The sequence below is a fragment of the Oryx dammah genome, unplaced genomic scaffold (genome assembly GCF_014754425.2).
Source record: "Oryx dammah isolate SB20612 unplaced genomic scaffold, SCBI_Odam_1.1 HiC_scaffold_17, whole genome shotgun sequence".
NCBI classification, from domain to species: Eukaryota; Metazoa; Chordata; class Mammalia; order Artiodactyla; family Bovidae; genus Oryx; species Oryx dammah.
In genome coordinates this window covers 52709045-52730136 of record NW_024070201.1, presented here as the reverse complement: position 1 = coordinate 52730136, position 21092 = coordinate 52709045, and the positions used below count along the sequence as shown (strand labels likewise).

The following is a 21092-nucleotide window of genomic DNA, read 5'->3' as shown; positions in this document are numbered from 1 at the left end:
AGCTCCCACACTCCCACCTCCCCCATCTTCTGACCCTAGCAAAGTCCATTGCACCTGAGAGGGTGAGGCTTGGCCAGTCTGTGTGGTTGCTGACAGATCTGTGCTGACTGACCCCTTGTCAACTATCACTTCATTACCATCCAAGAGTGTCACTAGGTTCGACCTCAGCAGGTCCTTTGTCCCCTGTGGGTAATGATGTCTGAGAGCTTGTTCCAGGTCAACAGCTGCCTGATTTCAGGAAGAGACTCCAGCTCTGTCCAACCCTGAGGATCTCTGAGCCTCTCTTCCATCCCTGACAGCTCCTGTGCTCCTTGGACTGTCTGAGTCAGCCTGTGTGTTGGTGGGAAGTCTTCCTATGAGGGAAAGTCCCTTAGGACAGATTGGGGACACAGAAGGATGTCAGGTAGCAGATGCTGTGTAGTATTGGACGCAGTAGGAGGATATGACACCTGGAGGTGATGTCACTGGAGTTGCTGTGTAACTCCTGGCTCTGTGTATCCAGGGGGATGCCTACTCTTAACAAACAACCTAGTGTCAATGTTTAACACATTAAAGCACATCTTTGTTCATATAAAGTCCAGTGCAGATATAACTATTCGGGTTCCACACTGGGGAGCACTCCTCCAAGTTCAGGCTCTCTGCTCCCTCCTTGTGCGGCTCAAGGTTGTGGTGAATGAGGGGATCTCCTTCCCTCAGCCCTGCCAGTCTCTCCCCATCCCCCAACCCCCATCCAGGTGCCCTAAGTCTGATCGTCACCTTGTACCGTGTTCCATCCAGGCCTGGGATCACAACCATGATTCCTACTCTGACCTATGCTCACAACTTTGTTCCACAGGGGGCCCTGCTGTGTGGACATCTAAGCCTTATCCTCCAGGCAGACTGCCTCCAGCAGCACCCACAGCATTGGAGTTGCCTAGTCTAGTCTCTGAGGGCTCATGGGCTATCACTGTGATAATGCCACCAAGATGCCTCCAGTGACATCACCTCCAGGTGTCACATCCTCCTACTGAGTGTGAATTGGACTTGGGGATTTGAATCCAACTGAGCAAATAAGGTAGAATTGTTGCCAAGTGACTCAGAAGTTAGGTAGTAGAAGGTGTGTGATGCTGTCTAGCTCTCTTTCTCTCACCCTCTGTCTCTCCTTCCTGACAGGCTTGCTCTGGAGAAGTCTGGTGAGTGGCAACTACCAGGTAATTGACAAGCCCACAAGCAGGGCTCTGAAGCCTTCTGCCAGAAGCTTTGTGAGTGAGCTTGAGAATGGGTCCTCCAGCCCAAATCTAGGCTCTTGTCCCCTCACACTAGAACAGGTTGGCTGCCTCCTCATGAATGAACTGAGCAGGAAGCCTCAGTTGCTCCCAGTGCCCATTCATCTATTAGTGTTCATGGCCTTTCACCCCAAGCAAGCCCACAACAGGAGTAACTGACTGTGATCAGGAGTGTGAGTTGGGAGGGCAGCGGATTGGGATTGAGGGGGAGTGTGGAGCTGACGTGACAAACGAGGTGACATTCAGTGACCAACTTGAGGTGATAAGGTACCCAAGGAAAGAGGTCAGCAAGTCTGAGAACACAGTAGGTGAGAGAGCAAGAGCTCATAGAACCACCCAGCCACCAACAACAGTGAAGACATGGTAATTCCTTGCAGCATTCAGACACTGAGGTCTGCAGTGGTTTATTACCCAAGAATGGACAATTGCAGTGGGCAGGAATTTATCTCCTTGGAAAATCTTGCCTTGCCTTCAAGGTCATGCCCACCTGCCACTTCTTCAGTCTTCTCTGTTGGAAACCATCACTCCTCCTCTCAAACCTATTGCTCTTGATTCCCACTTCTCTTGGGAACATATAGCTCCCACCTGGTCAGGTCAGAACAGGCCATCATCAGATGCTGGGTACATGACCTGACTTCTAATTACACCTGCTTCCCAACATCCCTTGTGGCTCAGATGGTAAAGAGTCCACCTTCAATGAGGAGTTCCGAGCTCAGTGCCTAGGTTGGTAAGATCCCTTAGGGAAGGAACAGCTACTCACTCAAGTATTCTGGCCTGGAGAAGTTCATGGATAGAGGACTCTGACAGGCTGCCGTCCATGAGGTCGCAAGGAGTTGGACAGGACTTAGTGACTTCACTTTCCCACCATTCCTCACAGGATGTAGAATGGTTAATTATTTTATTAAATCTATTCCACTCCTAAGATTCAAGGTGCACAATGTAATGCTTGTTTCTCTGATAACAAAAGTGAGGTTTGGAGGGGATGTGACTTGCACATGGTCACTGATAAAGATTAGGTCAGGCTTGGATGCATATTTACATTCTTGAGATGGGCCACATACATAGTTATTGGTGTTATTAGCTTCTGTTGGAAGAAAAGCTATTTTCCCACATAGGTGTTAGGGCTCACAGTACTGGCCCTATGCTCCCATCTTGTCCCCTTTCTTATTATCTGTGTCGATGACCAGTGGCCCAGAGTATCTTTCATCAGAGGCATGTCTTCATCGTCCCTGACTGCAGACACAGAACCATTCACTCCTCATGTTCCTTCTTTCCCTGGTCTGCCCTGTATCTGCACATAGCCTCCCCCTTGTCTCCCATAGAACAGGGCAGAGATGGTAAATTGGAGCTAACTGGTCAGGGAGAATGAGGCCATTCTGTGGATCATCAGATCCACTATGTGGGAAGGGGAATCATGGCAGCAAGGCTGCAGAGCCAGGCTGGGATTAAATGAGAGACTTTAATCAGTGTTCCCAGTTGGGGAGTTGGGTGGAAGAAAAGAAGAAGGCTGGAACAGAATCCTTTCATTGATAGACTGACATTTATGGAGATCCCTTTTGAGTCAAGCTTGAGGCTGAAATTACAAAGCATGTAGGGACTATCTCATGGAGCTCTCAACTCATGTGACATCAGAGCTGAGGTCAGAGGTCACCTTAGTCACTCAGGAAACAGAGACTCAGAAGAATGGTGAGGAGGTCTGCCCATGGTCATTTAGCCAGTAACAGAGCTGAAGTCTCCTTCCCCACCTCGTGGGCCCCTCTGGCTGCCAGCCCGGGGCTCAGACAGTCAGAAACTCAAAGGTGCCTGGATGAAACAGGACGTTGTAGCCTGGCCTTCCTCTTCAGCTCTGGGAGGGAGGAGCTGGGACAGAAAGGATGCAGGATGTAGGACCTTCTAGGAGAAAGCCCTGCACTTGTTGTCTGTCAACGCTATCACTCAAGGGGGAGAGGAAGAGAAACCTGCTCGTTGTCCTGCTCATTGAGTGACAGGATCACAAAGGAAAGACAAACAGACATCATTCTCTCCTAGCATCTCTCCCATTTCTCAGGTGGGCAGACATGAAGAGGACTCATTACAGAGGAGTCACCACAGGAGAGCAAATCACTGATGCCAGAGTCTGGTCTCCTCTCCCAGGAGCCAGCGGTGACCCAAGGCCTGGTATGGCGTGGAGCTTCAGAGGTCAGTGAAGGCTCTGGAGATGTGTTCAACAGATGCCTCCAGGAAGCCTTCTGGGATCACAGCACCTCCCTCCATCCTTCCTAATTGTAGCCCTGCCTTGTGGAGGAGCCCCTCCTCTGGGGAGGTGTTCAGCAGATCTCCAAGTGTTGGTCTCTGGGGACGTTGTACTTGAGCTTATGGGCTTCGAAGAGATTTTCCAGCTCCTTCATGTAGCACTGGTGAAGCCTGTCCACCTCCTCCTGGGAGGGATGTGGTGTCTTCTGCACCTCAATGGGCTTCCCCACTGCAAGACACAGAGGTGAGTGGTGGTCAAGAGTAGGAACCACTGAAGGCGCAAGGACCTTGGTGTTCCTACTAGAATGGTCATCTGAGCAGGTAAGGACTCTAACTCCCTCCCTTTCAATTCTATTTTGCATTACAGATTCTAAGATGTTAGGTCAATTTCAAGATTCTGATATATCAACAATACAGTCAGCAGGCATTTGCATGCATTATCTCTTCTGTTATGCTAACAATCCTATAGGGAAATCACCTGATATTATTCCTGTTTGACTCTTGAGGAAATGGGCCCATGGCAGTTAAATAGCTTGTTCAAGGTCACATAGCCAGGAAAAATCAGTACCAGAGTATAAGCACTGGGGATGTGCACTTAGCCTCTGGGAAAGCTGGATCTGGGATTCTCAGATGCCATGATTAGAAGAGCTTATGTCTATGGGAGGAGGTGGATCAGATAGCAGCTGCCATGTCTTCTCTTGGAAATGGTCTGGAGGGAGCAGTTCTATAAACATTCCTAAGTATAACACCACACAGTGCAACAAAATTTTGATAGAGGAGGTTGTCTGAACTCAATTACGAAATGACTGGGTGAGTAGAGATGAACAGCTCTATTAGCACTACCATTGGAACATAGTTGGAATTCAGTAAGAAACCAAATAGCTGAAAGATGGTGCTAAGTCTATGGACTAAAGCCCATGCCCATTATTTACAAGGAAATCCCTCTGGCTCTCCTTCAGAGCCTGCTGATTGCTCCTTTACACACAGATCTAACAGACCTGCCATGGTCTTGTATCGACCTTCTCCAATTACTGTCATTAGACCCTGTGGTCAGAATTAAACCCTCTTTGTCTTGCATAATAAAAAGTCAAATACCCTTATCAAACTTCAACTTTGTTACCAATGGCAGGGTGATCTCTTGGAAGTGATTTACCTTCTGTGCGTCTATGTTTGCAATCAATAAAATGGGGATGAGAGGCCCTCCAGTTGAGCTATTTCAAATTCTGAAAGAGGATGCTGCGAAAGTGCTGCACTCAATATGCCAGCAAATTTGGAAAACTCAGCAGTGGCCACAGGACTGGAAAAGGTCAGTTTTCATTCCAAACCCAAAGAAAGGCAATGTCAAAGAATGCTCAAACTACTGTACAATTGCACACATTTCACACACTAGTAAAGTGGTGCTTGAAATTCTCCAAGCCAGGCTTCAGCAATATGTGAACCATGAACTTCCAGATGTTTTAGATGTTTCAGAAAAGGCAGAGGAACCAGAGATCAAATTGCCAACCGCTGCTGGATCATGGAAAAAGCAAGAGAGGTCCAGAAAAACATGTATTACTGCTTTATTGACTATGCCAAAGCCTTTGACTGTGTGGATCACAATAAATTGTGGAAAATTCTGAAAGAGATGGAATACCACACTCCCTGACATGCCTCTTGAGAAACCTGTATGCAGGTCAGAACTGGACATGGAACAACAGACTGGTTCGAAATAGGAAAAGAAGTACGTCAAAGCTGTATATTGTCACCCTGCTTATTTAACTTTATGCAGAGTACATTATGAGAACCCCTGGGCTGGAAGAAGCACAAGCTGGAATCAAGATTGCTGGGAGAAATATCAATAACCTGAGATATGCAAATGACATCACCCTTATGGCAGAAAGTGAAGAACTAAAGGGCCTCTGGTTGAAAGTGAAAGAGGAGAGTGAAAAAATTGGCTTCAGTTCAGTTCAGTTCAGTTGCTCAGTCGTGTCTGACTCTTTGTGACCCGATGAATCGCAGCATGCCATGCCTCCCTGTCCATCACCAACTCCTGAGGTTCACCCAGACTCACGTCCATCGAGTCAGTGATGCCATCCAGCCATTTCATCCTCTGTCATCCCCTTCTCCTCCTGCACCCAATCCCTCCCAGCATCAGAGTCTCTTCCAATAAGTCAACTCTTCACAAGAGGTCATCAAGTGCTGGAGTTTCAGCTTTAGCATCATTCCTTCCAAAGAAATCCCAGGGTTGATCTCCTTCAGAATGGACTGGTTGGCTCTCCTTGCAGTCCAAGGGACTCTCAAGAGTCTTCTCCAACACCACAGTTCAAAAGCATCAATTCTTTGGGACTCTGCCTTCTTCACAGTCCAACTCTCACATCCATATATGACTACTGGAAAAATCATAGCCTAGACTAGATGGACCTTTGTTGGCAAAGTAAAGTCTCTGCTTTTGAATATGCTATCTAGGTTGGTCATAACTTTCCTTCCAAGAAGTAAGCGTGTTTTAATTTCATGGCTGCAGTCACCATCTGCAGTGATTTTGGAGCACAAAAAAATAAAGTCTGACACTCTTTCCACTGTTTCCCCATCTATTTCCCATGAAGTGATGGGACCAGATGCCATGATCTTCGTTTTCTGAATGTTGAGCTTTAAGCCAACTTTTTCGCTCTCCTCTTTCACTTTCATCAAGAGGCTTTTTAGCTCCTCTTCACTTTCTGCCATAAGGGTGGTGTCATCTGCATATCTGAGGTTTTTTATATTTCTCCCGGCAATCTTGATTCCAGCTTGTATTTTTTCCAGCCCAGTGTTTCTCATGATGTACTCTGCATATAAGTTAAATAAGCAAGGTGACCATATACAGCCTTGACATACTCCTTTTCCTATTTGGAACCAGTCTGTTGTTCCATGTCCAGTTCTAACTGTTGCTTTCTGACCTGCATATAGGTTTCTCAAGAGGCAGGTCAGGGAGTGTGGTATTCCCATCTCTTTCAGAATTTTCCACAGTTGATTGTGATCCACACAGTCAAAGGCTTTGGCATAGTCAATAAAGCAGAAATAGATGTTTTTCTGGAACTCTCTTGCTTTTTCGATGATCCAGATGTTGGCAATTTGATCTCTGGTTCCTCTGCCTTTTTGAAAACCAGCTTGAACATCTGGAAGTTCACGGTTCATGTATTGCTGAAGCCTGGCTTGGAGAATTTTGAGCATTACTTTACTAGCGAGTGAGATGAGTACAACTGGGTGGTAGTTTGAGCATTCTTTGGCATTGCCTTTCTTTAGGATTGGAATGAAAACTGACCTTTTCCAGTCCTGTGGCCACTGCTGAGTTTTCCACATTTGCTGGCATTTGAGTGCAGCACTTTCACAGCATCATCTTTCAGGATTTGAAACAGCTCAACTGGAATTCCATCACCTCCACTAGCTTTGTTCATAGTGATGCTTTCTAAGGCCCACTTGACTTCACTTTCCAAGATGTCTGGCTCTAGGTGAGTGATCACACCATCGTGATTATCTTGGTCTTGAAGATCTTTTTTGTATAGTTCTTCTGTGTATTCTTGCCACCTCTTCTTAATATCTTCTGCTTCTGTTAGGTCCATACCATTTCTGTCCTTTATTTGCATGAAATATTCTCTTGGTATCTCTAATTTTCTTGAAGAGATCTCTAGTCTTTCCCATTTTGTTGTTTTCCTCTGTTTCTTTGCATTGATCGCTGAGGAAGGCTTTCTTCTTGCTATTCTTTGGAACTCTGCATTCAGATACTTATATCTTTCCTTTTCTTCTTTGCTTTTCATTTCTCTTTCACAGCTATTTGTAAGGCCTCCTCAGACAGCCACTTGGCTCTTTTGCATTTCTTTTCCATGGGGATGGTCTTGAACCCTGTCTCCTGTACAATGTCACGAACCTCCAGCCATAGTTCATCAGGCACTCTATCTATCAGATCTAGGCCCTGAAATCTATTTCTTACTTCCACTGTATAATCATAAGGGATTTGACTTAGGTCATACCTGAATGGTCTAGTGGTTTTCCCTACTTTCTTCAATTTAAGTCTGAATTTGGCAATAAGGAGTTCATGATCTGAGCCACAGTCAGCTCCTGGTCTTGTTTTTGTTGATTGTATAGAGCTTCTCCATCTTTGGCTGCAAAGAATACAGTCAATCTGATTGGTGACTATCTGGTGATTTCCATGTGTAGAGCTGTTTCTTGTGTTGTTGGAAGAGGGGTGGCAGCCGGGAGGAGCTACCCCATGCCCAAGGCCAGGGGGGTGGCCGGGAGGAGCAACCCCACATCCAAGGAGCAGTGGTTGCATGGATGCAGGAGTGCTGAGAGGAGCTATTCCACTTTCAAGGTCAGGAGGGGCGGCATTTAGCAGATACCCCTTGTCCAAGGTAAGGCACAGCGGTTGTGCTTTGCTGGAGCAGCCGTGAAGAGATATCCCACGTCCAAGGTAAGAGAAACCCAAGTAAGACAGTAGGTGTTGCCAGAGGGCATCGGGGGCAGACACACAGACACACTGAAACCATAATCACAGAAAACTAGTCAATCTAATCACACTAGGACCACAGCCTTGTCTAGCTCAGTGAAACTAAGCCATGCCCTGTGGGGCCACCAGAGACAGGCAGGTCATGGTGGAGAGGTCTGACAGAATGTGATCCACTGGAGAAGGGAATGGCAAACCACTTCAGTATTCTTGCCTTGAGAACCCCATGAACATTATGAAAAGGCAAAATGATAGGATACTGAAAAAGGAACTACCCAAGTCAGTAGGTGCCCAATATGCTACTGGAGATCAGTGGAGAAATAACTCCAGAAAGAATGAAGGGATGGAGCCAAAGCAAAAACAATAGCCAGTTGTGGATGTGACTGGTTATAGAAGCAAGGTCCAATGCTGTAAAGAGCAATATTGCATAGGAACCTGTAATATCAGGTCCATGAATCAAGACAAATTGGAAGTGGTCAAACAGGAGATGGCAAGAGTGAACGTTGACATTCTAGGAATCAGCAAACTAAAATGGACTGGAATGCGTGAATTTAACTCAGATGACCGTTATATCTACTACTGAGGGCAGGAATCCCTTAGAAGAAATGAAGTAGCCATCATGGTCAACAAAAGAGTCTGAAATGCAGTATTTGGATGCAATCTCAAAAATGACAGAATGATCTCTGTTTGTTTTCAAGGCAAACCATTTAAGATCACAGTAATCCAAGTCTATGCCCCAACCAATAACGCTGAAGAAGCTGAAGTTGAACGTTTCTATGAAGACCTACGAGACTTTTTAAAACTAACACCCCCCAAAATGTCCTTTTCATTATAGGGGACTGGAATGCAAAAGTAGGAAGTCAAGAAACACCTGGAGTAACAGGCAAATTTGGCCTTGGAATATGGAATGAAGCAGGGCAAAGGCTAATAGAGTTTTGCCAAGAAAATGCACTGGTCATAGCATAGTTGGCTTATAGCTCAACATTCAGAAAACTAAGATCATGGCATCCGGTCCCATCACTTCATGGCAAATAAATGCGGAAACAGTGGAAATGTTAGGGGAAACACACTGATCGAAACCGCCCACCCTGACCAGGCACCATAGTAACTATTTGCATGAGTTGTTTTGTGACAGGAGGTCCTGGTAAGGAACAGGGAACTAATAAGCCTCCATCAACCAGAAGAGTTCAGGAGAGGTCAAAAGGAGACACCACCTGTCCTGCCACCTCCCAGAATCCTTCTCTCTGGCATCCATCTTGGCTGAACAAGTCATGCACCACCAGGAAGGACTCTGAGTCAGAATGATTGGCTAAGGGCAACCTGGAAACTAATCCCATCACCATAAAACCCGAGACTGCAAGCCTTGTGACAAAGCTGTTCTCCTCAGTTCCCTTACCCTACTGCTCTCCACCCGGGTGCCCTTTCCCAATAAAATCTCTTGCTTTGTCAGCAGATGTGTCTCCTCAGACAATTCATTCCCGAGTGTTAGACAAGAGCCCAATTTCAGGCCCTGGAAGGGGTCCCCCTTCCTGCAACAAACGGCGACTCTGGCAGGGACTCTTCTTTGCTGAGACTGACATCCTGACCATTCAGGGTACTCAGGGGCCAGCTTGCCTACCAATGGACCAGACACAGCAACCGCAACTGGGACATTTTTGTCCCTAGTCTCCTCCTGATGCAGAACAACTGGGCAGAGTGCCCCGACCGGTAAGGAACAAGAGACTTTATTGACCTCTCTTCCCTTCTCTCTCTCTTTCCTCTCCTTAACCTTCCTATCCTTCCCCGTTTTTCTAGTCCACCAGTCCTGGATGCAGGAATCTGGTCGAAGGGCCTCAGCCTGAGCTGAGGATTGGAGACTGATCATCTCCTCTTGGCAGAGAACTCGAATTCTGGTTCTGGTCTGGTCTGATTTCTGGTAGGGCTGAGTTCCAGTCCTCCCTTCTCTGGAGGCCCAGGGAAAAGTCCCATAATGCCTGGGTATCTGCAGGTGGCAGGAGACGTCTGTAAGGCCACCCCTTTTGCCCCCCTCTCCCGCCTCCTTCCCCTTCTTCTTTCAACCTGGCTTCCTTTCCTCCCTTTGAAATCTTTGAAGACCTGAGATATTTCCCTTTACTCTGTTAGTACTTGGATCTGAAGTTACATGTCTCTATAGGAGGTTTTCTGAGGGACTGTATTCTTGTATTTAAGGGAGTGTCTGATGAGGACTGCCAGGTTTATATGTGTGTATTTTAACTCTGTGTTCTGTGTTGTGATTTTTGATGACCATTTTGCTTTATCTGGCCACCATTTGGTTTAGACCTGTCACCATTTTGTTAGAATTTGATTTTCTTTCCCTGTTCCTTGAGACCAGGGCTCTCAAGAACACTTATCTAGACCATCTCTAACTCCTGAGACTGAGGGAAAGGGGGAAAAAGACTTTAAATTTTTTATTATTTCAACTGTTTTTTTATAAACTAGTAAATTTTATATTGTAATATCTAATTAATGACTAAACTTAGAAAATGAAGCTAGATCTTACATTGTGTCTGTCTAAATATGTCTTGGTACGTCTTTGTCTCTGTGTAACATTTTTGAGGTTAATTTGTAAATAAGTTCTATTTAACTGGCTTAAAGAAAGGTAAGGGCTTATAAATCAAATAATTCTAAGTCAAACAATAAATTCCAGGTTCATGTGAACTGGGAAATATTCAGTATTAAATACCTGATATTAATGTCTGTTTGTTGACCTATCTAATATAGACATGTCTTGGAATAATTAATATTAAGTAGAATATTTTCATTGTACCTAAGTTTAATATAAGTTAAGTATTATATCTGTTACAAGTTTGTCAACAAGGAAATTACCTCGAGTGAAGAAACTTCTAAAAAATGTAAATGAGATATGAGCTTTTATATAAATTCTGTTAAGAATAATTATTCTTTAGGAATATCTGTCTAAAATAGTCTCTCCAGACTGGCATAACTTGAATTTCTAAGGGTTGTTCTAAGTGTGCTAAGTGTTGGAAGTCTATTGAATAGTTAGGTCATTTCCAAATAAAATAAGATTTTGAAACATTTACTACTAAACACTAATTTCCTTTTACAGAGAAACTAAAGAGATTTGGGACTATAAATGAATAATGTTTGGTGCCATCCTAAAATGTTCTAAGAAAGCAAGGGTTTTAGGAATTATCACTGGTATTTATGCTCAATCTATAAAATGCTAATATAAAAGTTACTTCTTGGTTGCTAAAGGACAGTAGGAAGTGTGTTTTCAGTTTTAAAAAAGGTATAAAAAATACTAAAAGGAGTTATACATGATCAGAATTTTCTAAAATTGGATTACAATTAGTTAGATAAAAGGCTTTTGTTAAGAATGACAACCATAAGAAAACTGGTTAGACTCAACTAGGTCCAAGATGGAGGAGCTGACTTTCACTAGACCTTGAGCCTTGGTATTTACGCCCATTGTGACATATCAACAAGCTAAATGACACATCCATCAACACTGACTAAATCTGACCAAATGTTCTAAATGCTTTTAATTGATCTTTTTGATAAAACTTCCTAAGTCGAATTCTTTTGAAGTTCCATTGACCTCTAGCTAACTTTCGGGTGCTTCAGAGGGCCCCTGAGTCATCCCAAAGAGAGAGATTAAACTGTATTTCTTTGGTTGGTTGCTGCTGCTGCTGCTGCTAAGTCACTTCAGTCGTGTCCGACTCTGTGTGACCCCATAGACAGCAGTCCACCAGGCTTGCCCGTCCCTGGGATTCTCCAGGCGAGAACACTGGAGTGGGTTGCCATTTCCTTCTCCAATGCATGAAAGTGAAAAGTGAAAGTGAAGTCGCTTCAGTCCTTTCCGACTCTTCGCGCCCCCATGGACTGCAGCCTTCCAGGCTCCTCTGTCCGTGGAATTTTCCAGGCAAGAGTACTGGGGTGGGGTGCCATCGCCTTCTCCGATTTGGTTGGTTAAATTACATGAAAAAGATTATCAAATGAATAATAAATCCTCTCATGTTATAATGTATGATAAAACTCAGTTCAGTTCAGTTCAGTCGCTCAGTCGTGTTCCACTCTTTGCGACCCCATGAATCACAGCACGCCAGGCCTCCCTGTCCATCACCAACTCCCAGAGTTCACTCAGACTCATGCCCATCAAGTCAGTGATGCCATCCAGCCATCTCATCCTCCATCGTCCCCTTCTCCTCCTGCCCCCAATCCCTCCCAGCATCAGAGTCCATGGTAAAATTACTAATACGGATATCCGATGAAATTATATGGAGTTCTTAACATTTTGATATATGCCGGTATTTTAATGGAAACTCTGATGACTCCACAAAAGCTAACAAAGGACTGAATGAACCAGCGAATATGCTTATAACTTTTATGGTTTCTATCTGAAAAATTACAGGTTTAAATCTTGTGTTTTCTGGGAGTAGGGAAAACCTTCCTCTCAAACTAATTATGAAAATAATTTAGTAAAATTATACGTTATAAACAAAACAATTATATTTTCTCTCTATCTGACTTCTCCAGAAATTTGAAAATCTTGGGTTCCCACTAAGTTTATCAAATGAGATAGGAAGGTTATCTCATTAACAGGTACAAAAATCTCAAAAAATTTTTGAGACCTTAAAAAGGGAAGAATTCACCTAGATTTGTTAGGCAAAATCTGTGATAAGCCTTTGGTGTGAGTTTCCCAGCCCTGTTTTATTTTAAAAGTTCAGTCTGAGATTCTATATATGTTTCAGTTCAGTTCAGTTCAGTCGCTCAGTCATGTCTGACTCGTTGCCACCCCATGAATTGCAGCACGCCAGGCCTCCCTGTCCATCACCAACTCCCGGAGTTCACCCAGACTCACGTCCATCGAGTCAGTGATGCCATCCAGCCATCTCATCCTCTGTCGTCCCCTTATCCTCCTGCCCCCAATCTCTCCCAGCATCAGAGTCTTTTCCAATGAGTCAACTCTTCACATGAGGTGGCCAAAGTACTGGAGTTTCAGCTTCAGCATCAGTCCTTCCAAAGAAATCCCAGGGCTGATCTCCTTCAGAATGGACTGGTTGGATCTCCTTGCAGTCCAAGGGACTCTCAAGAGTCTTCTCCAACACCACAGTTCAAAAGCATCAATTCTTCGGCGCTCAGCCTTCTTCACAGTCCAACTCTCACATCCATACATGACCATAGGGAAAACCATAGCCTTGACTAGACGGACCTTAGTCAGCAAAGTAATGTCTCTGCTTTTGAATATGCTATCTAGGTTGGTCATAACTTTTCTTCCAAGGAGTAAGCATCTTCTAATTTCATGGCTGCAGTCACCATCTGCAGTGATTTTGGAGCCCCCCAAAATAAAGTCTGATACTGTTTCCACTGTTTCCCCATCTATTTCCCATGGAGTGATGGGACCTGATGCCATGATCTTTGTTTTCTGAATGTTGAGCTTTAAGCCAACTTTTTCACTCTCCTCTTTCACTTTCATCAAGAGGCTTTTGAGTTCCTCTTCACTTTCTGCCATAAGGGTGGTGTCATCTGCATATCTGAGGTTATTGATATTTCTCCCGGCAATCTTGATTCCAGCTTGTGTTTCTTCCAGTCCAGCATTTCTCATGATGTACTCTGCATATAAGTTAAATAAGCAGGGTGACAATATACACCCTTGACGTATTCCTTTTCCTATTTGGAACCAGTCTATTGTTCCATGTCCAGTTCTAACTGTTGCTTCCTGACCTGCATATAGGTTTCTCAAGAGGCCGGTCAAGTGGTCTGGTATTCCCATTTCTTTCAGAATTTTCCACAGTTGATTGTGATCCACACAGTCAAAGGTTTCGGCATAGTCAATAAAGCAGAAATAGATGTTTTTCTGGAACTCTCTTGCTTTTTCCATGATCCAGCGGATGTTGGCAATTTGATCTCTGGTTCCTCTGCCTTTTCTAAAACCAGCTTGAACATCAGGGAGTTCACGGTTCACATATTGCTGAAGCCTGGCTTGGAGAATTTTGAGAATTACTTTACTAGCGAGTGAGATGAGTGCAATTGTGTGGTCGTTTGAGCATTCTTTGGCATTGCCTTTCTTTGGGATTGGAATGAAAACTGACCTTTTCCAGTCCTGTGGCCACTGCTGAGTTTTCCACATTTGCTGGCATTTTGAGTGCAGCACTTTCACAGCATCATCTTTCAGGATTTGAAATAGCTCAAGTGGAATTCCATCACCTCCACTAGCTTTGTTCGTAGTGATGCTTTCTAAGGCCCACTTGACTTCACATTCCAGGATGTGTGGCTCTAGGTGAGTGATCACACCATCGTGATTATCTGGGTCATGAAGATCTTTTTTGTACAGTTCTTCTGTGTATTCTTGCCACCTCTTCTTAATATCTTCTGCCTCTGTTAGGTTCATACCACTTCTGTCCTTTATCGAGCCCATCTTTGCATGAAATATTCCCTTGGTATCTCTAATTGTCTTGAAGAGATCTCTAGTCTTTCCCATTCTGTTGTTTTCCTCTATTTCTTTGCATTGATCCCTGAGGAAGGCTTTCTTATCTCTTCTTGGTATTCTTTGGAACTCTGCATTCAGATGCTTATATCTTTCCTTTTCTCCTTGGCTTTTCGCCTCTCTTCTTTTTGCAGCTATTTGTAAGGCTTCCTCAGACAGCCATTTGGCTTTTTTGCATTTCTTTTCCATGGGGATGGTCTTGATCGCTGTCTCTTGTACAATGTCACGAACCTCATTCCATAGTTCATCAGGCACTCTATCTATCAGATCTAGTCCCTTAAATCTATTTCTCACTTCTACTGTATAATCATAAGGGATTTGTTTTAGGTCATACCTGAATGGTCTAGCGGTTTTCCCTACTTTCTTCAATTTAAGTCTGAATTTGGTAATAAGGAGTTCATGATCTGAGCCTCAGTCAGCTCCTGGTCTTGTTTTTGTTGACTGTATAGAGCTTCTCCATCTTTCGCTGCAAAGAATATAATCAATCTGATTTCAGTGATGACCATCTGGTGATGTCCATGTGTAGAGTCTTCTCTTGTGTTGTTGGAAGAGGGTGTTTGCTATGACCAGCGCATTTTCTTGGCAAAACTCTATTAGTCTTTGCCCTGCTTCATTCCGCATTCCAAGGCCAAATTTGCCTGTTACTCCAGGTGTTTCTTGACTTCCTACTTTTGCATTCCAGTCCCTTATAATGAAAAGGACATCTTTTTGGGGTGTTAATTGTAAAAGGTCTTGTAGGTCTTCATAGAACCAGTCAAATTCACCTTCTTCAGTGTCACTGGTTGGGGCATAGACTTGGATTACTGTGATATTGAATGGTTTGCCTTGGAGACGAACAGAGATCTTTCTGTCATTTTTGAGATTGCATCCAAGTACTGCTTTTTGGACTCTTTTGTTGACCATGATGGCTACTCCATTTCTTCTGAGGGATTCCTGCCCACAGTAGTAGATATAATGGTCATCTGAGTTAAATTCACCCATTCCAGTCCGTTTTAGTTCACTAATTCCATAAATGTTTCAGCAAAATAAAAAATCTATGATCAATTATGGTTATATAAATCATGAGACCAAAATTAGTGAGAACAGACCTATTTTGTAAACAAGCTAGCCTTAATTTGGTTATATTTGGTAAAAATGAGGGTAATTTTATGGAGAAAAAGATGTTTTAATAAATGTTAAATCCCAGTTTGTTAATGGAGATCTACCAATGAGGTAGTAAGACTCATTTCTTGGACAGTTGTTTGCTGTTATGTGGTATTAATGTAAAATTTAATTGAAGTCTTAAAGAACACCTTAAGTTTGTTTCTGAAGCTTATCTCAGTAATCTATCTTTGGATGAGGATCAGATGCCTCATGACCAGCAACCAGGACTGGAAAAAGACATAATTTAAGGGACTGTCTCCAACCTGGATGGAAGTGTTAGGGGAAGCGTACTGATTGAAACCACCCACCCTGGCCAGGCATCATAGTAACCATTTGCATGAGGAGATCCTGATAAGGAATATGGAACTAATGAGCCACCACCACCCGGAAGAGTTCAGAAAAGGTCTAAAGGAGACACTGCATGTCTGTCCACTTCCCAGAATCCCTTTCACTAGCATCCATCTTGGCTGAGCGATGCGTGTGCCACCAGGAAAGACTCTGAATTAGAATGATTGGCCAAAGACCACCTGGAAACTAATCCCATCACCATAAAACCCGACATTGCGAGCCACACGGCAGAGCAGTTCTCCTGGGTTTCCTTACCCTACTGCTCTCCACCCAGGTGCCCTTTCCCAATAAAATCTCTTGCTTTTTCAGCAGATGTGTCTCCTCAGACAATTCATTTTTGAGTGTTAGACAAGAGCCCAGTTTCAGGCCCTGGAAGAGGCCCCCCTTCCTGCAACAGAAGGACTTTTTTTATCAGGTACTTTTAACAAGCTGATGCACAATGAAACTGAAGGAAAATTAACTCTTAGATTAATTCCCACTTCCAAAGGCCCCTACACTGGATTGGTCTATAGAAAAGACAGCTAACCTGATCTCACCTTAAAATGATGCTCAAACAGGAGAAACTACACTACACCAGGATGAGAAGACGACATCAGAGGTAGACAGCTTACCCAAGATGCTGGACCTGACTCATATGATCATTTATAATGTTTTCTTGATTTCTTAGACCTTTGCATATAAATCAAATGCTTTTCTATCATAGGCCTGATCCTATGCTAGTTTTAGAAATCAATCCACTTGTTGGGTTTGTGGCCAATTACCTGTGTCTAGTTCTGGGTTACCTTGGTAAGTTTCTCTACTACAAGACTCTAACTGGTTGGCCTCAAGAAAATTTACTTAAAAAAAAATTATAGTCATATTCAGGTCACTGTGATATTACTAGGTGGGATCCCCTCACCGGGCCAATTAATAATGCCTTCTCTGACTCTGGTCATAAATTTGAGCTTTTTTCTATTACTCAAGCTGAATCAGAGCAACAAGAAAAGTTTCAGCAAAGGAGGAAAAAATCTCCCACTATTATGGGATAGATTTATATAGATAACACCAGGCTATGGTAATTTAGGTTTAAAGTCTCCTCTGTATTGGAAACAATTAAATCATACTAAGGATAATCAGTCTAGTAACACTAGAAAACTGGGCTATGTGCCTTATAGACAGTGGTGCCAGTATATAATTTCCCTGGAAGATACAGATTCTACAGAGTAGACTAAGTCAGATGACCTGAGATATACTGGGCTACATCTAATGGACGCTCTTAACTTGTGACTTTACTAATACTGCTGGCTATGTTATTTGTATCTCACCTGTTTTACAAAATTGCTGTTTCTTACACTGCCAAATGTGTGTCTGAGGCCTCTAATAGAATAATATATAGTCCCATATGAGATCGATGTTGATAACAGTGTAACTCTAGATATGGGAAGAAGCAACAAGAGGGAATATTTTCCTGGACCAAGAGGCTAGGAAGACAGCTGGTCCAGAGAATTTTGGATACTGTTTTATGGCCTAGTCCAGTAACAGCACATTGAGTGGCCTGTCAACAAAATCTTTGCCAAACCTGAGAATGGACATTCTCAGCACCATGGGATAAAATGGTCATGAAATGCCCCCCTCAAAATCATGGTCAAGTTTATGAGAAAAAAGGGGCTCTGCCAACTGAAGACTGACACTTGCCATCTACATCTACAAAGATTAAATCATGGCCACCACAACTGCTGACTTTTTAGGGTGAAAATCAGGAATGAGGCACTCTGTGCTCTGGGAAAAACTGGCAGAACAGGCCTTCAGATAGTTAGATCGTTTCAGGAGAAGATTTTATGAGTTCCAATTCTTGCATCTTCTCATACCTAGAAAAACACTGATGTCATTAACGGTGACATCTGCTTTGGCTATTAAGGAAAATTTTACAATTAAAAGTCAAAATAGAGTAGCTATGGTTCAGACATCCTGGGAAATAACTAGGTGATACTATGGTGTAATTTCAGATTAGATGTTGTATTGCTAAACACAAGTTTTATGAGTTGTATCAGGCTTAGATGCCACCATTCTCAAAACAATGTTTGCTGGAAGCTAGTAACTGCAACCTTACTTTTTATAAAACTAGGTAACTGACTCCCTGGCTACAAGTCTCCCCAAAATGCCAGGTCCAGACTGGGTTTCAGGCCTATTCTTCTAAAAAGAAATGAGATTTATTTTGTCTACTAAATTCCAGTTATCACTTCTCCAACTACTTTTAACTGGGTCTGTTACACCAAAATGGCAGACCAAGGGATTGAGATTTTAATCATACAAGACTCAGATCTAGAACTTGGAACTCAAATACTTCCAATTCAGTGTCTACACTCCAAGCTGAGGCAGTCCTATGCCCCATTTTGACAGGAAGTTATCACAGTCATAGTTGCCCTGTTCCCTAAGTGGATGAAACTGGAGCCTATTATACAGAGTGAAGTAAGCCAGAAAGAAAAACACCAATACAGTATACTAAAACATATATATGGAATTTAGAAAGATGGTAATGATAATCCTGTATGCAAGACAGCAAAAGAGACACAGATGTATAGAACGGACTTTTGGACTCTGTGGGAGAGGGAGAGGGTGGGATGATTTGGGAGAATGGCATTGAAACATGTATACTATTATGTAACAAACATATCTCCAGTCTATGTTTGATACAGGATACAGGATGCTTGGGGCTGGTGCACGGGGATGATCCAGAGAGATCATATGGGGTGGAAGGTGGGAGGGGGGTTCAGGATTGGGAACTCATGTACACCGTGATTCACGTCAATGTATGGCAAAACCAATACAGTATTGTAAAGCAAAATAAAGTAAAAATTAAAATTAAAAAAAAAAAGAAAAAAAAAACTGAGCAGGACTCTGTGGGGCTCTGGAGTAGAGATATTTCTGTGTTCTCCATTTCTTGTCTGTAGGATATAGGCTTCATTCAGCCTCACTGACCTTCCCTGAGTTCCAAAGGGTGGATTCAAACAATTGCTAATCAGGGAAAAGAGGGGATACAGAAACAGGAGAAACAATCAAAGATTGGTACAACCTCCAGACAGAGTCCTGGTTCCTACTCAAAGAAATATGCATAACAATGTCTTTGAGCCCCCACCCAGGTGGAGGATGGTAACTTCAGACTGAACCCAAGATTCCTGGATCACAGCTCTGTTGCCTCACCACCAACCAATCAAAAAGGGTCACAAACCCTGCAACCCTCACCCCAAATGTTGCCTTCTGTTTCCAGAAGCCAGAGATGACCATCCTGTTAGGTCTCCTGTTTGGCCCCTGTCTATTTCATCTCTGAAAGGGCCAACAGTTTCGAACTAAATTGCTGTTATTATAAGGGTGAATGCTGGTTTCAGGCAAAAAAATACTTTGACTTAGATCTGGTAGAGAGAGACTTCTGCTCTGCTAGGCAGGCCTACGAGTCTTCCCTGGTGGCTCAGATGGTAAAGTGTCTGCCTGCAAAGCGGGATACCTGGGTTCAATCCCTGGGTTGGGAAGATTTCCTGGAGAAGGAAACGGCAATCCACTCCAGTACTCTTGCCTGGAAAATCCCACGGACAGAGGAGCCTGATAGGCTATAGTCCAGAGGTCTCAAAGAGTCAGACACCACTGAGCGACTTCACTTTCACTTAGGCAGTCCTACGCCCTATGCCCATGCACAGCAGGAAGAAATTAAGAAGAAAGAGACCTTCACCCCAATTCCCAAGAAGTATCTTAAGTATGAAGTCTCTCAGGGGGGAGTTGTTAGGGGAAGCACACTGATTAAAACCACCCACCCTGGTCAGGCACTGTAGTAACTATTTGCGTGAGTTGTTTTACGACAGGAGGTCCTGGTAAGGAGCAGGGAATAAGCCACCACCAACCGGAAGAGTTTGGGAAAGGTCAAAAGGAGACACCGTGTGTCCATCCACCTCCCAGAATCCCTCTCACTAGCATCCATCTTGGCTGAGCGATGCCTGCACCACCAGGAAAGACTCTGAATTAGAATGATAGGCCAAAGACCACCCGGAAATGAATCCCATCACCATAAAACCTGAGACTGCAAGCCATGTGACAAAGCTGTTCTCCTGGTTTCCCTTACCCTACTGCTCTCCACCCGGGTTCCCTTTCCCAATAAAATCTCTTGCTTTGTCAGCAGATGTGTCTCCTCCGACAATTCATTTCCACGTGTTAGACAAGAGCCTAGTTTCAGGCCTTGGAAGGGGTCCCCTTCTTGCAACAGAAACAGCATCTGACTTTATTTTGGGGTGCTCCAAAATCACTGCAGGTGGTGACTGCAGCCATGAAATTAAAAGACGCTTACTACTTGGAAGGAAAGTTATGACCAACCCAGACAGCATATTGAAAAGCAGAGATATTACTTTGTCAACAAAGGTCCGTCTAGTCAAGGCTATGGTTTTTCCAGTGGTCATGTATGGATGTGAGAGTTGGACTGTGAAGAAAGCTGAGCACCAAAGAACTGATGCTTTTGAACTGTGGTGCTGGAGAAGACTCTTGAGAATGGACTGCAAGAACATCCAACCAGTCCATTCTAAAGGAGATCAGTCGTGGGTGTTCATTGGTGGGACTAATATTGAAGCTGAAACTCCAATACTTTGGCCACCTGATGTGAAGAGTAAATCATTTGAGAAGACCCTGATGCTGGGAGAGACAGAGGGCAGGAAGAGAAGAGGATGACAGAGGATGAGATGGTTGGATGGCATCACCACTCAATGGACATAGATTTGGGTGAACTCTGGGTGTTGGTGATGGGCAGGGAGGCCTGGAGTGCTGCGATTCATGGCGTTGCAAAGTGTCGGACGTGACTGAGTGACTGAATTGAACTGAACCTCACAAGTTGTTGGGAAAACTGAGCTGCTGCATGTAAGGAGCCAGTGCGGCGCCTGACACAAGCAGGGGCACAGTGATCAGTAGAGGCTCCTGGCCGTTGTGCTCCTGTTACTCTTCTCATTCTAGACTGTCTTTCATAGGCTTACTTGCCGGTGTGTCTGTTTCACACACTGAAAAGTGTGCTCCACAAAGACAAGGGTGTACTGCTCTATGTCCAGGTCTCCTTGCCTCCCAAGCCCAGGCCTCTTACTCTATAGCCCTTCCCCTCCCAGCCCGGGTCTAGGCTCACCCACAGTGGTGATGGGTCGGCGGTAGGGCATAAGACCAAAGCTGTACTGGAAGA

At 43.9% G+C, this 21092-nt stretch overlaps 1 pseudogene; it reads right to left on the bottom strand.

Moving 5' to 3' along the window:
* Positions 1 to 3282: 3282 nt before the first annotated feature.
* The window catches only part of LOC120876787, a 50936-nt pseudogene continuing 33126 nt past the window's right edge, over positions 3283 to 21092 (bottom strand).